At 49.0% G+C, this 13,363-nt stretch overlaps 1 long non-coding RNA gene across 2 annotated transcripts in view; it reads right to left on the bottom strand.

Annotated features, from left to right (window-relative positions):
- Positions 1-10,982, bottom strand: part of LOC109372306 (uncharacterized) — a 166,760-nt gene extending 155,778 nt beyond the window's left edge. For both annotated transcript variants that reach the window (XR_002122030.1, XR_002122031.1), the window contains exon 1: positions 10,911-10,982. This is a non-coding gene — a long non-coding RNA (uncharacterized LOC109372306). The remainder of the gene's footprint in view (positions 1-10,910) is intronic.
- Positions 10,983-13,363: the final 2,381 nt, after the last annotated feature.

Here is a 13,363-nt window from a genome sequence, read left to right as displayed (position 1 = left end):
GGAGTGACAGTTTGAACCCCAGCGGTCTGGTGCCAAGCCCAGTGCTCTGAGCTCCTATCTTACAGTGATTACTGTCACACTCAAGGACAGTGGCAGCAGACAAGGAAAGGAGGAGATCCCATCAGGAGGCCAAAGCCATCAGATATGACTCCAAAACGTCTAATCACAGTTGACACAAAGACAGGCTATGATCATCTGGCTCTTTTGAGGATCTGACTTAGTCTCACTAAATCTCCTGGGTCCCCGGTTTCCTTTTCTGTTAGAAACCAGGCCTGGGAATGTTTCTACTTCAGGTCACACCCCCACCATCACATACCCTCAAACGCGCCGCCGTGCTACTGTTGCCAGTCCGCCCGCCCTACCTGATGCTGAGCAAGAAGGCCAAAGCGGACGGCAGAGAAACGGGCGGACACCCACCCGCGGGGAAGGTGACAAAGGCGTGTCTCAGGACATCGGAAGGTGCACTTGGCATTGCCCCTGAGAGCAGGCGTGGCCCTTCCAGTTCCTATATCAGTGGCGAGCATTCGCAAACGCTGACTGTGCTTGGTGAGCTCTCTGGGATTCACAGAGGGAGCGCACTTGGCATTAGGTCCGCTATTGATTTGATCCCACGGCCCTTTTTTCCTTCAAACAGCAGGTTTAGGCAGAGAGGCAGGCTTGCTTCAATTAGGGGCCAGCACAGCGGTAATTGTAATTTTTCCCTTTGTATGCACGAGTGTTCCTATGGGAACATAATTTCACTGGACATATTAAATCATGTCATCGGCAGTCATAAACCAAATGAATTATTGATCGATGGCTGTGAAATCAAAGAGCGTCTACAGAATTACACGCGGAAGCAGGGCGCCTTTGCCGTCAGCGTTATTCTGGAATTCTCCGTTTGACTGTGCGCTGCCGAGAACGGCCTTTCAGGGCTTTGCTTCTTACACTCTTAAGTGTCTGTATTATCTCTTTGAAAGGGCTTTGCAAAGCTTTGAGTAAATAAAATGCTGCCGCGGTTATCATTTCAGGTGACTGTCTTGCATTTATGACTAGAAATGCACGGGTGGATTTCCCAGCCTGTCTATTACCTAAAACTACTGCCTTCCCTCCCACCCAAAATGACGCCGATGATGCCATAGCCACCAACCCCACCAACGTTCCTTAGCCTTGTTGAGTGACAGACGCTGCGGGTGGCACCAGCCCCAGGCACACCGGCTCCCTCCCTGGTCTTCTTGCTACACATGTCCACATGGCTTGTTCTCTCGCTTCTTATGCATCGTGTGATTTAATCATCTCAATCCTGTTAGGCAGCACCATTACCATTCCCACTGGACAAATGAGGAAACAGAGAGGGTTAGCAACTGTCCCACAGTTGCACAGCTAGTGAAGGAGAGAGGCCAGGCTGGAACCCAGGCCGCTTGAATCCAGCACAGAGGAGCTTCCCCCTCTCTGCCCATGGGACGCGGAGGAAAGAAGTGTGCAGCCAACGCCTGAGAAGCCCACTTTGCTGCTATACAAACATGCCGTGGAGAGTGGGGTGGGGCAGCATCTGTGCTCCACAGACATGCGAGCAGATCTCCGAGATCTGCTGAAAGGACGGGCTCTGACTCCATCAGAAAGGGGAGGCCAGAGGTCCTGCATGTCTAATAAACTTGCAGCCACTGCAAGGTTATTAGGGACAGCTTCCGGGCAGCGAAGTCCCCATGCTTAGCCCAGGTCCTGGCAGGAAAGAGATGCACATTCAGGAGCTGAATGAAGACACTGTTCTCAGAGCTGTGGGCAGGTTAAGGCAATCCACAGGTGAGTCAAGACCAGGAACCAGCCGTGACAGGAAGCCACTGCCTAGGCTCGAGGGGGACAAGGCAGAAGCTCCAGCCATGAGAGAGGGCACACCCGGCTGGCACTGTGGCCTCAGGGGAGGAACATGGCCGTTGACATGAGCAGTCCAGCAGGGAGGAGGCAGGGAGAAAAATACTCCTGATTCTCCCCTCCAACATCCCTGGAGGGGCCTCTCCTGGTCAAACCCTGCCCGGAACATGAAGCCTGAGGCACAGGTCAGGCCTGGGAAAAGCAGACGATGGTTCTGGAGAGGTCCAAGGAGCACAGCTAACCTGGGGGACTGCCCAGCACGACTCACGCCCAACCACGCTGGGATGCCCGGTCCAGCTAACTCATTTGTTCAGCTGGGAGATGTTCACTGAGCACCTGCAACATGGCCTCTCTCCATAGGCCATGGAGACAGCGCGGTGACCGGAACAAAGCCCCCGCCTTCTGCAACCATGTGCGCCCCGGGTCGGGGATGAAGGGATCCAGGGAACAGATGAAGGTGGAGGATAATGTCAGACAGTGATGTAGACAGTTAAAGAAGGCAAAGGAATGGCGAGGGACAAGGATGCTTTCTCAGATAAAGTGGCCCGGGAAGGTGTGTCTGAGGAGGCAACATGTCAGCAGGGGCCTGAATGAAGCCAGGGGACCAGCAGGGTGCAGATGGAGGCGCTGTCTGGGCACAGGACAGCAGAGGCCAGTGTGGCTGGGCACAGTGGTTGGAAGAGTGAAGCAGATGACGAGGTCACCAGTTTGCCAGCCGCAGCCTCTGCTAACGGGGTGCTCTGCCAGTGGCTGCTTTGTGTGGTTTTCTCAGGATGGTGTCAGTTCCACCTGGCCTCCCACGGCCCCTCTCAGCACCCCCAAACCACTGGTGCCGGGGTCCTGCGCCTCCAGTAACGTCCATGACCCTTCACATGGGACCATCAGGTCCTGACGCCCTCTCTTCTGCACCCACTAAGGGCCATGGAAAGCTGGAATGGGACGGGGCATCCCATCTTTCTCCAGGCACGTGATTCTAAGGTCCCCGTTCACCTCCTGCCTTCAGAAATGTATAGATCCAGACTAGGCAACAGTCTCTATGATCAAGCACATCCTCAAATGACAGAGAACCCGTGCTGAACTCGCCCTAAATTCCACTCTGATGGTAGCCCAGGCTCCTTGTTCTGAAGACCCCCTTGGGTATTTGTCCTTGACTTCATGGATGGAGAGGCCACCCTCCACCACAGGAGGCAGGAAGGACCCCACCGCCACCGTCCAGACTCTGCGTCCCTCTTCTCATACAGCCCCAGGATGGGTGTGGCAGGTCCGTGGGTGCTATGGGTACAGCCTGTGGCGTTGTCTGACCCCAGTTTCTAGCACTCACTGTCTTGAGACCATGAAAGCCCTTAACACATTTTGTGTTCCACCTGTGGCTCCTTGTTGCACAAATAAGGCCCCAGGCATCATCTTACTACAAACGAAACTAACATGTGCCCAAAGATGGACGTGTTCACAACTTTTTGGCGAAACTGTGGTTTGGGAAAGGAGGCTGCACATTCTCATAGAAGTGAGCTTGGGCTTTGGGTTTCCTGTTAGTTTCACCTTTACTGCACCTGTAACCAAGCATATTTACAAACCCAGTGCACCGCGCCCCCAGGGGCCTATGGGTGACGGACATGCACTTGCTCTCTGCTGGTTCTGGTGCAATGCAGGTCAGCAGGCAACCGTGGGCGTGGGATTCGGGCTGTGGCTGGGGCCATGGTGCCCCCTCCCCCATCTGAAGCCGCATTTACTGGGAGGGCCCTAGAGCTGGGCAGATGCATAAGAAGTTGCAAGAAAAATGGGATCTTACAGTCAGCTCCATCAACGCAGTAAACATAGGCCACAGCACGAGTGACAGGTATTGCTGTCAAAATATGTCCCCATGACCACTGAAACACTGAGTGTGTATATTAATGATTGACATAGGAGGTGCAATCATAAAGTTTAGGAGGTTTAGTACAAAATGATCAAAACGATGTCTAGCTTCTGCTGGGATCCCACCTCTCGACATATTGCTGGACAGAATCTGATTCAGGTTGTCCTGACAACTCTGAGAGGCCTTTGTTTGAAGTGAATTTTATGGCCTTCAGACTCCACAAAGCATGAATGTCCAGTGTGTCCATCACCCCACAACCGGCCACCCATGCTCCCCCGCACCACACCCTACAGCTCTGGAGGCAGAGGTGGGTTCTGAAAGGCCCCACTCGACCTAAACATCATTCTGCTGAGACTCACCTTGGCGGAATGGGACCCCATTTGAATCCGGACCGCTAATAGAACTGTAATAATGATGATAATGGCTCACATGAATTGTGAGCTTACCGCACACCAGACACTCTGTTAAAGGCTTTGCCTGTGTTATTTCACTTAGCCTTCCCACCATCACACAGGACACAGCTGCAGATGAGGAAACTGAGGCACGGGGCTGGATAGGGCACAGTGGCAGGGTAAGTAGTCGACAGGGTGGGAAGAACAGAGACGGAGGCTTGCAGTGTCTTCTTGAACTCCTATTCCAAATGTCTATGGAGGATCCTGTACCTTTTCTTTTCTGCCGATGAGCAGGAGACAAATGACGCTATACTTGCAGCACGAGTCTCTCAAGGGTTCACGTTCAGTTCATTGTCACTGCATGCATGAAACTATAAGACTTGTTTAGGGAGCTCCAAGCAACGCTACGGCAAGACACATAGTGATACAAAATAAATAAGCCACATTCGCAAGGGCCAAAAATTGCTTTGCTCTTAAAACATGCCTTTGATAAACTGTAAATGTTGCACATGCATGATTTACAATGGACATTTTCTAATAGCACCATTTCTATAGCTAATACCCTGGCAAAATGTTAAAAGCCTAATTTTCATTGGAGAAATTATTTTTCTTTTTGCAAATGGCCTGTAAATGAGAAGAGGCGTTTGTATCAATTATTTGACACCGGAGACACAGTGTTGATGTACCAAACGCATTTTAGAAGGGGGAGAGGTGGGAGAAGAAAGAAAAATGACTTTAAGAGACGTGCACACAGCAAGAGAGCTTCCTGTCATCACTCTAAGGCTATCGCCGCCTACCCTGTTCCCACTGCCACTTCTCTAATTTTACTTCACACCATGTCCCATCATATACTATTTACCTTTGTAGTTAAGCCTTTAATAGTGGAAATGAACACGGAGGTGTTGTTTAGAAAAAGCAACATCTGTAGACTGTATATTATTTATCAGGAGATCCGACAAAACCAAAGGAATGGGCAGCTGCTTCCGATAGTTAGAGGCCCGCCCTGGCCCAGTGTGACATGAATGGAGTGACACAGCGGGGTGAGAGAACCGCAGCAGAGAGTGAAAACACGAAAATGCCCTCTCAGACTCCGCTGGGCGGGAAGGCGGGGCTCCTCCAGCCCCTCCAAGAGCCTAATTCGTGCGCTTTCTGAACTAATTTCATTTCATTCCAGTCAGATGAAAGAGAAGATACTGACAGGAGGGCCCATTAATGGTGATGTCTAGGCCTGTTTTGGCCTCTCGAGTTACTTGTTTCCACCTGTTCTGCACTCTCCCGTGCATATTTCATATCCTACCTGAAAACTACATTGATTCTGAGGTCATTTATCAATAAATCAATACCGGCTGGACAAGACGCAGACACACAAGTGTCACAGAATGGGAGGATGGGGTGCCTGAAAAGAGCCTCAACCGGCCTCTCCCTCCCCCCAGGTGACCTTCACCCTCCCACTGTAGCCCCCTCGGCCTTGTTTCCATATAAAAAAGGAGTAATTTTTAAAATTTCTTCTCCACCTCTGTCAGGCCTGATTTGTCTACCCCAAGTTGTGAGTCTCAAACGAGCATGACACAAAGACACTCTGTTTATTGGGAACCCACCTCACAAAGCCTATCTTTCAGGTAGGGAGGCTGCCTTTCAGAGCCCCTAGGGTCAGTCAAGGCCGTGTGACTGACTGAGCCAACAGAATGGGTAGGACTGTATTTTGCATGTGAGAAGGACATGAATTTTTAAGGAACAGAGAGTGGACTTTTATGGGTTGAATTGTGTCCCATAAAGAAATCATCATTAATGGAAATAGGGGCTGAAGGATCCAGTGCAGGCGGCAGAGATGCAGACAGGATGGGAGACGACACCAGAAGAGGCCCGAGCCTGTGGGCTGCAGCTGGCGCTTGGGGAAAGGCTGGCCCGGGAAGGACAGAACGGTGACACTCCCTGTGGAATAACACAGAGTTACACCTGCCCAGCGTCACCCCAGTCCAGCGCGGGACTGGGACACGGTCTCCAGGAGGACCCCGTGCAGAGCCAAACCCTCACTCCCAAGTCATAGCAGTCCGTTGGCAAAGCTTCCTCGGTTTCCCTACCAGGACACATGGGTATGGGGAGAAAGGACATGGTGGGAAAGTGGGGACGGTGCGGAGCCCTGAAGTGGCAGCAAATGAATGCCTCCCTCAGATCTTCAAAGGACCCGTGATCCACAAACAACTATTCCAGTGGTTCTCACCTAAGATTTCTTGTGCCTGGATATCATTGGTTCTAACAGAATTCCCCTGAATGGGTGAGTTTATTTATAATTATCAATAATTACACACACATATATCTAGCATCAGGTCTGAGTTGGTTTGTCTAGGTCTGTGGGGCCTAACAGGGTGGAATCTCCCATATTCATAGCTGAGAATGGACACGGTTAATGGACAGAATAGGGTGGGCCTGAACAGGGCGGAGACCACCGGCATGGCCAGGCACAGTGGTGATGAGAACACAGGGCCCCTGCGGGACTTGAGAAGCAGTCCAGGCTGGGGGGCACAGCACAGACCTTGGGCATATGATATGGTAGGTGGGCGGTAAGGTAACGGACCCCAAGATGGGAGCTCTGGAGAGAGCCTGTCTGCAGGTAGTAGGACCCCAGCAACCACAGCTGGAGGTGAGGCCACGTGCCAGTGCCAGGAGGCTGACAAAGACAAGATGGCATTGAAAGAGCCAGGAAGCTGGAGATTACAAGGTAAGGACTCTAGGTCAGGAATCAGAAAACAACAAGAACCAGTACTTGGCTCAGGAAGAAGGCAGAATTCTACCAGGCGATGGGGCAGGCCCCTGGAGGTTGAGCCCAGAACTCGGGACTCTGGGATGTGAATCCCAGGCCCCCCTGACCACAGTCAGGCTGGCCCTGGGACAGGCACACCAGCACTGGCCAGCAGCAAGGAAAAGCACTTCCCGATCATGTTAAGGGAAGATTTCAGGGCCCTGGAAATATGCCAGGCCTGACAGAGACAACCACCAGCTTTAGGGCTATTTTCCTCATAACAAATAACAAACTCATGTTGTTAAAAAGAAAACAGATAACAGAAAACTCAAAGAAGAAAGTTAACCCATATTTCTTTCCCTAAAAGACATCCATCCTTAGCAGCCTGATATATAAACTTCCAAAGTTTTCTTATGCATATATTTGGGGAGTTACATATGTATGTATATAAACTTTACCCCCAAATTTGGGGGGGGATAAAAAAATGCTTTCATGAGCAGCTTTTTTTAGTTAACAACACATAATACATATTTTTCCATGTCAATAAACATAGATCAATATCATCAATTCAAGTGATTGGTATAGCCTTTATTTTATACATCTACCATTGGTGCTTTATAAATCCCCTATTGCTAGACATTGAAGTTTTTTCACGTTTTTGAATTTATAAATGGTGCTGCAGTCAATATACCTTGTATGTTATTTCCTTAACCTGAGCTCCTAAAAGTGAAATCATCAGACCTATCACCAAGCTGGACTCCGTGTAGCAGCTCTCACTCTCATGAGTATATATGCAACAGGTCCAGTCTCTCAACAGCTCTGAGACCTCACGGGCATCTGTCACATGGAATTTCACATGTTTAGACCATCCATAAGGGGTCTCAAGCCGATTGTGACTTTTGCCCACACTCCCACAGTGAATTCTCCATATGACGGATTGCAAATTGTCAAAGCACAGACCTCAGGAACCCTGTAAATAATAGCTTGAGAAAATGTATGTTTATTTATTCATAGGGTTAATAATTCTATTCTGAGCCTCAGTCCCCTATTAACATTTTTTGGGTGGGATTGGTTAATACTCCTTTTGAATATGGCTTTTTTTTGTTTCTCACAGTACATATCAATAGGCCACCCTCCAAAAATCTAATAACATATGAAACAAATCGCTTTCCCAAAAACATTGCTATGACCCTCATTATTTGCTTAAATTTCAGCAGAGCTAACAGTCTCAGCCTTGTGCAAACAGAGGCACTGAATCATGGTTATAAGATGAAAAGCCATGGAGCTGCATAGTATTGAGTTTAGACCTGCTGTGCACACCACACATAGTAGACATAGCCTGTAATCAATGGTGGTGTGTCACTCAACAAATAAGCACAATTATTGGGCGGGGGGGGGGGGGGGGGGGGTGTATTCTTCTTACAGCAATCCCTAACTGCTCAGGGTTTTAGAGAAGAATGAACAGTACTGAGGGAAAAGAAACACAGCAAATTTATCTTGACTTTCAAAAAAAGTATTTTAGCAAATGCCAATGATTGTGTGTTACTGACAAGAATGTCTTTGTGACAAATGGGACCTTGCGTAAGAAGCGGGAAAGATGGGGCTAGAAGGCGGCAGCCTGAAGAAGGACGCACCATGAAGTGTTCGAGCTCCTTCAGTTCGTGTGGCACCTATAGGAAGCTTCCCCAGACCACTGGGGGCGGGGAGTGAGGGGACAGAAACACCTGAGATAAGTCTAAGACAACACTTTCAAGGCACAGACTCTAAACCAGCTCTCTCAGGCCAGTGACGTTGTAATGGGTGGGTATGCTGGAGGGAGAAGGTTCTTTGGTTAAATAAGTAGGGAAACACCTCCTTCAATATCTCCCTCTCTCTCTCGAATATCCACAATGCACATTACCCTTGTTAAATCCTGTGACAAGTCCTCTGAGCTAAAAAACCATCTTTTAATTGTGTTTACCCCATAATTGTGCCAAACCCCTTTTCTGAATGAGTACTTATCACGACCTTATAGACCACCAATGTCTCATGAACTGTAAGCTGGTTAAATTGTACATAAGAGACCATGGGCACGAAAACTATGTATTATAATTAGTGATGTAATGGTTAATTGGCTCTCCATTAAAAAAAAAAGCCCTGATTTGCAGTGCATACCGTTTTCCATGGTGTAACAGCTCCCACTGTGTCTGATTTGAAAGAAGGCTTATTTAACAACCAAGGGAGGCTTGGAGGACTCCGTGTAGCTAAGTCTTGAAAGTTCAAAGTGCTTCTGCCCTCCTAAATAGCAGGCCATACCAGGAAACAGGATCATCAATCAACAAAAAACATCTGTCAACCTTTACACCGCTGACATAGTTCGTGAGGCAAAAACAAGGTCAGATTAAATCTTTGTGAAATGGTAAATGAATTAATTTTCCCCTGAAATACCCCATGCTGTGCTGGTGAATATCTCTACAGAAAGAGACTAGAGAACTAGAAGAAAGGGCACAAAAAATTATCCAAAATATTAGGAGAGCTTCTAGGTCAGAGTACGGTTTGGAAGTGTAAAGAATTGAGATGTGAGGCGAATGAGGCCTAGAAAGGTATGAAAGGGTAAGTCAGAGGGAGAACATTAGAAAACAGCCACCACTGATCATTTCTATATGCTAGCCGGAGATAGACACACACATATATATAGTCTGCAGGGAACTTAAATCTAGCTGTGGGATTTTTCTCAGCAGTGAGTAGGAGTTTTTCAGGTATACAAGGGAGAGAAGGACATTTGACACAGAGACAACCCACCCAAATGCCACAGGTATGAAAGAACCCAGTTCATATTTATTTTTAAAAACAAACAAACAAACAAAAAAACACCTCCTCATATTAAATTGCTCAAATCCTATTTGAACTCACAGCCTTGGGTCAGCCCCCACGGGCTGAATGAATAACAAAGTTGATACCACCCCCCTCCAGATGGCAGAGACGACACCACAGACCACAGGAACCCAGCGTGTGTGTCCAAAGTCCCAGAGTGCTTCTGGGGGGGCCAGCCCGCAGGAGGGCACTCAGAGGACAGGATTCACTGACAACTGGCTAACCTATGAACAAAGAGATAGCAAGCAGCTTCCCGAAGGAGATCTATCCCAAACTGAAACGGCTCCCCTGCAGCTCTGAGGTAGAGACTCAGCGTTACAGGCAGGCGTTCCCAGTCCCTCTCCATTTACTGGCCACGCCAAGGAGGGTGCCACCGGGCAGCCGGAGCCAGCCTTTGCATTGGAACGTGCACATTTGAAAGCAAGCTTGCCTTGGATGGTCCCAAAAAGACCCACAGGTGAAAGCTGTCACCATACTGTCAACATCCCTGGCTTGAAAAACGTCCACTCCTGCTTATGGAGAATTTAACAGTTAATATTCCTTCTTCCAGCTTTTACGTGCCAGTTTTCAAACTCTGGGGCCCCATCCTCAGGGAAAGTGAGCCTCTAAAAACACATCACACAGCGATATTTTCCCCAACAGATGCGTGCGTAATTTGGGGAGCAATCAAACAGTATGGCCATCCTATCAAAAGGACAAAAAAAAGCTGGGCCTGCACATTTCTAGTCGGGAACAAGGGATCCAAGTTATGAGGACCTACTGGTGACATTCTCCCCATGATGCCATTTGGTGGGTCACACGTGTCATGCAGCCCTCAGCTCCACCGAGCCTCTGTGGCCACTTACTACGCACCATGCTCGGGTACCACAAATTAGAATGAAATGAGCACATAGCAGAAGAAATCTGCTTGCAGGGGGGAAAATGAAAACTAATAGCACAGAGAAAATGGCACAAGTTGGGCAGAGTCATTAGTCCGTGGACAGAGAGATGCCAATATGAGGAGCAGGAGCTGCCCATGCAGGGGCACCCTCAGGAGTGAGGGTGAGACCACCCCTGGCTTCTGCCTGGAGCTGTAAGGCCTGTTGACAGGCAAGTCTCTTGCAACTGTTTAGCCAACAGGCTTTCTTGCTTGGAAGAATTTACCCTTTTCACTAGGATTGAAAAGTACATCCCAGAGAAAGAATTAGCAGCCCATTGAAATTTTCAACTTAACTTGTACCTCAGTTCAGGGAGGGTTTCCTTGAATGTCTCCCCGTCAGGACTCCCAGGTCACCGCATCAGGGGCTCATGGGTACTCCCCGATAAAAAGGCAGAATAGTCACGCTAATGAGCTTTATAAAGGCCTCCCTTTGCCCCCCAGTCACCTTGTAACTACCCAACCAGCCAGAACAGTGTGTCTGATCCCTGTTCCTTGTAAACTTTGGCCCCAGCTGGGCTGTCCAGTAGAGGTCTGCGTGCTGTCATCACGGCTCTCGCTCAGGGGCCCTAGTTGTTAAATCTGACACTCTTTTGGTCCAATTTTCTCCAGCAAATAAATAAATAAATAAATAAATCTATTTTGTGGTGCCAGTTGCTCATTCAGGTGCTTGACGACAATCTCACAGAGTCCCCGAACCACAGGAAAGGGAAATTCAACACAAACCTGATATTACTACCTGGGAAATGCTTGTGGGAACTGCTGTCCAATTAACCACACCTTCCACTACTCACGGCCCTCATCTTGGCTGGCCTGGTGCAGCCAACAAAATGCGACAGAGGCATTGCTACATGACTGGTGAGGCTGGGGTGCCAGCTTCTGCCTCTGTCTCTTGAAAGGCTTGTTCTGGAAAAAGCCAGGCCCAATGCATGACATCTGAACACCCCCAGGACGGCCATGCTATGCAGAAGCCCAAGCCCACACATGGAGGAACAGCATGGAGAGAAAGTCCCCGGCATCTGAGCCGGTACCAGGCATACAGGGGAAGAAGCTGTCTGGGACCCGCACCCAGTAGGACTTCCAGATGAACTCCAGTTCTGGTCACCTGCTGACCCGAAGCATGTGAGACCCCATGAGATAACTGCCCAGTGGAACTCAGGCCAGCCACAGAGAGCGCTGTGATACAGGACAATACGGTGCCATTTTAAACCACTAGGTCATGCAAGAGATGGCAGGACACACACGCCTCTCACACCTCAAACCCAGGTCTGAAACACGGCTTGGGTTCCAGAGAAAAGTGCATCAGCTCACTGAACAGAGTGTCTTCCAGGAGGGAGGACGGAGGAGAGGCAGGGGGTATGTCATGTCATGAAGGGCAGGGGGTGCAGGAAAAAGGTGCCCAACAGACCACCATCATTATCTAAGTGACCAGACAAAGCTCACCCTGACCCCAGGTCCCCTACATCCAGCTAAGTTTGCTCCAGTTTTCCCCTTTGCCCAGAATATTTCCCTGTAAATGTTCCCCTGAAGACTCCTGACTCACCATTAAGTTGTGACATTCCCACCCCCTCCTCCTGAAGCCCTTGGGGCCCTTTCCAATGCCTGTCCCTAAACTCAGCCTGACCGTCTACTGAGCTTCCTTAGAGCCTATCACTACTGTCCCCTGCTGCTATTTGCATCTTTAGCTCCCCTGCAGCAGGACCCTTGAGGGCAGGGATGGTCTTTGTATTTATTTCCTGGGAGCTGCCATTACAAAGAACTACAGGCTGAGGGGCTTTAAAAAAGAGACATTTATTTTCTCAGGGTTCTGGAGGCCAGAAGTCCGAGATCAGCATGTCAGCAGGACGGGGTCCTCCTGAGGCCGTGAGGAAGGGTCTGCTCCAGCCTCTCCCCGTGGCTTGTAGGTGGTCATCTTCTCCCTGTGTCTTCACATCACCACCTTCCCCCCAGAGGAGCCTCTGTCCAAATGCTGTCCTCTTCTAAGGACACCAGTCAGATTGGACTAGGGTGCACTCAACACCTGATTACCTCTTTATAAATTCTCTCTCCAAACTGGTCAAATTCTGAGGTACTGGGGGGGTTAGGACCTCACCATATGAATTGGTGGGAGGGTGGCACAAGTCTACCCATAACAGGATCTTACTTCCTGGTGCTTTCAGTTTTCAGCTCTAGACAGGTAGAGAAGGAGAAAACGGGGGTTGGAGGGGGCGGAGAGAGGGCGTTTGGGAGGAAGAGTGTGGGGGGGTTACAGAAGGGTGTGGGGATAAGTATGATGAAGTAGTAAGGAAACCAAGCAGTCAGAGTTTTCTGCTGCTTTGAAAAGGTGAATGGTCGTATTCCCCAAATCTGGAGGAATAAGAAACAAATAAGATAAACAGTATAGAGAAGACCAATGGACAAGTTGGGGGGAAAATAAGATGCAGGCAGGATATGAAAAGTGGTATAAAGACTGAAATGAGTATGAGCAGAAGAGAGGAAGCAGAGAAGAATGCTAAGAATGTGGATGGAAAGATGAAGTTTTTGGCAACACTTACTACAAGTATCACTTAAAATGTTGGCAGAGAAATAGACAAAATCTAACCCTCCTACTTTGATTACCAGACTAGAAAGAGTTCGAAGAAACTGACAACGGGGAATAGAAAGGAAATTAGGGGGAAGAGCATCTGATTCAAAATACCAGAGTTTTCTATGAGCACCAAGACGGAAACATCTCTGCGGAAACATACACGGTGATGTGCACACACAAAGGTCTCAGC

The sequence above is a fragment of the Hipposideros armiger genome, unplaced genomic scaffold (genome assembly GCF_001890085.2).
Source record: "Hipposideros armiger isolate ML-2016 unplaced genomic scaffold, ASM189008v1 scaffold_622, whole genome shotgun sequence".
In the NCBI taxonomy this organism is placed as follows: Eukaryota; Metazoa; Chordata; class Mammalia; order Chiroptera; family Hipposideridae; genus Hipposideros; species Hipposideros armiger.
The sequence above is the reverse complement of the archived record's forward strand: the minus strand, read 5'-3'. Positions and strand labels throughout refer to the sequence as shown.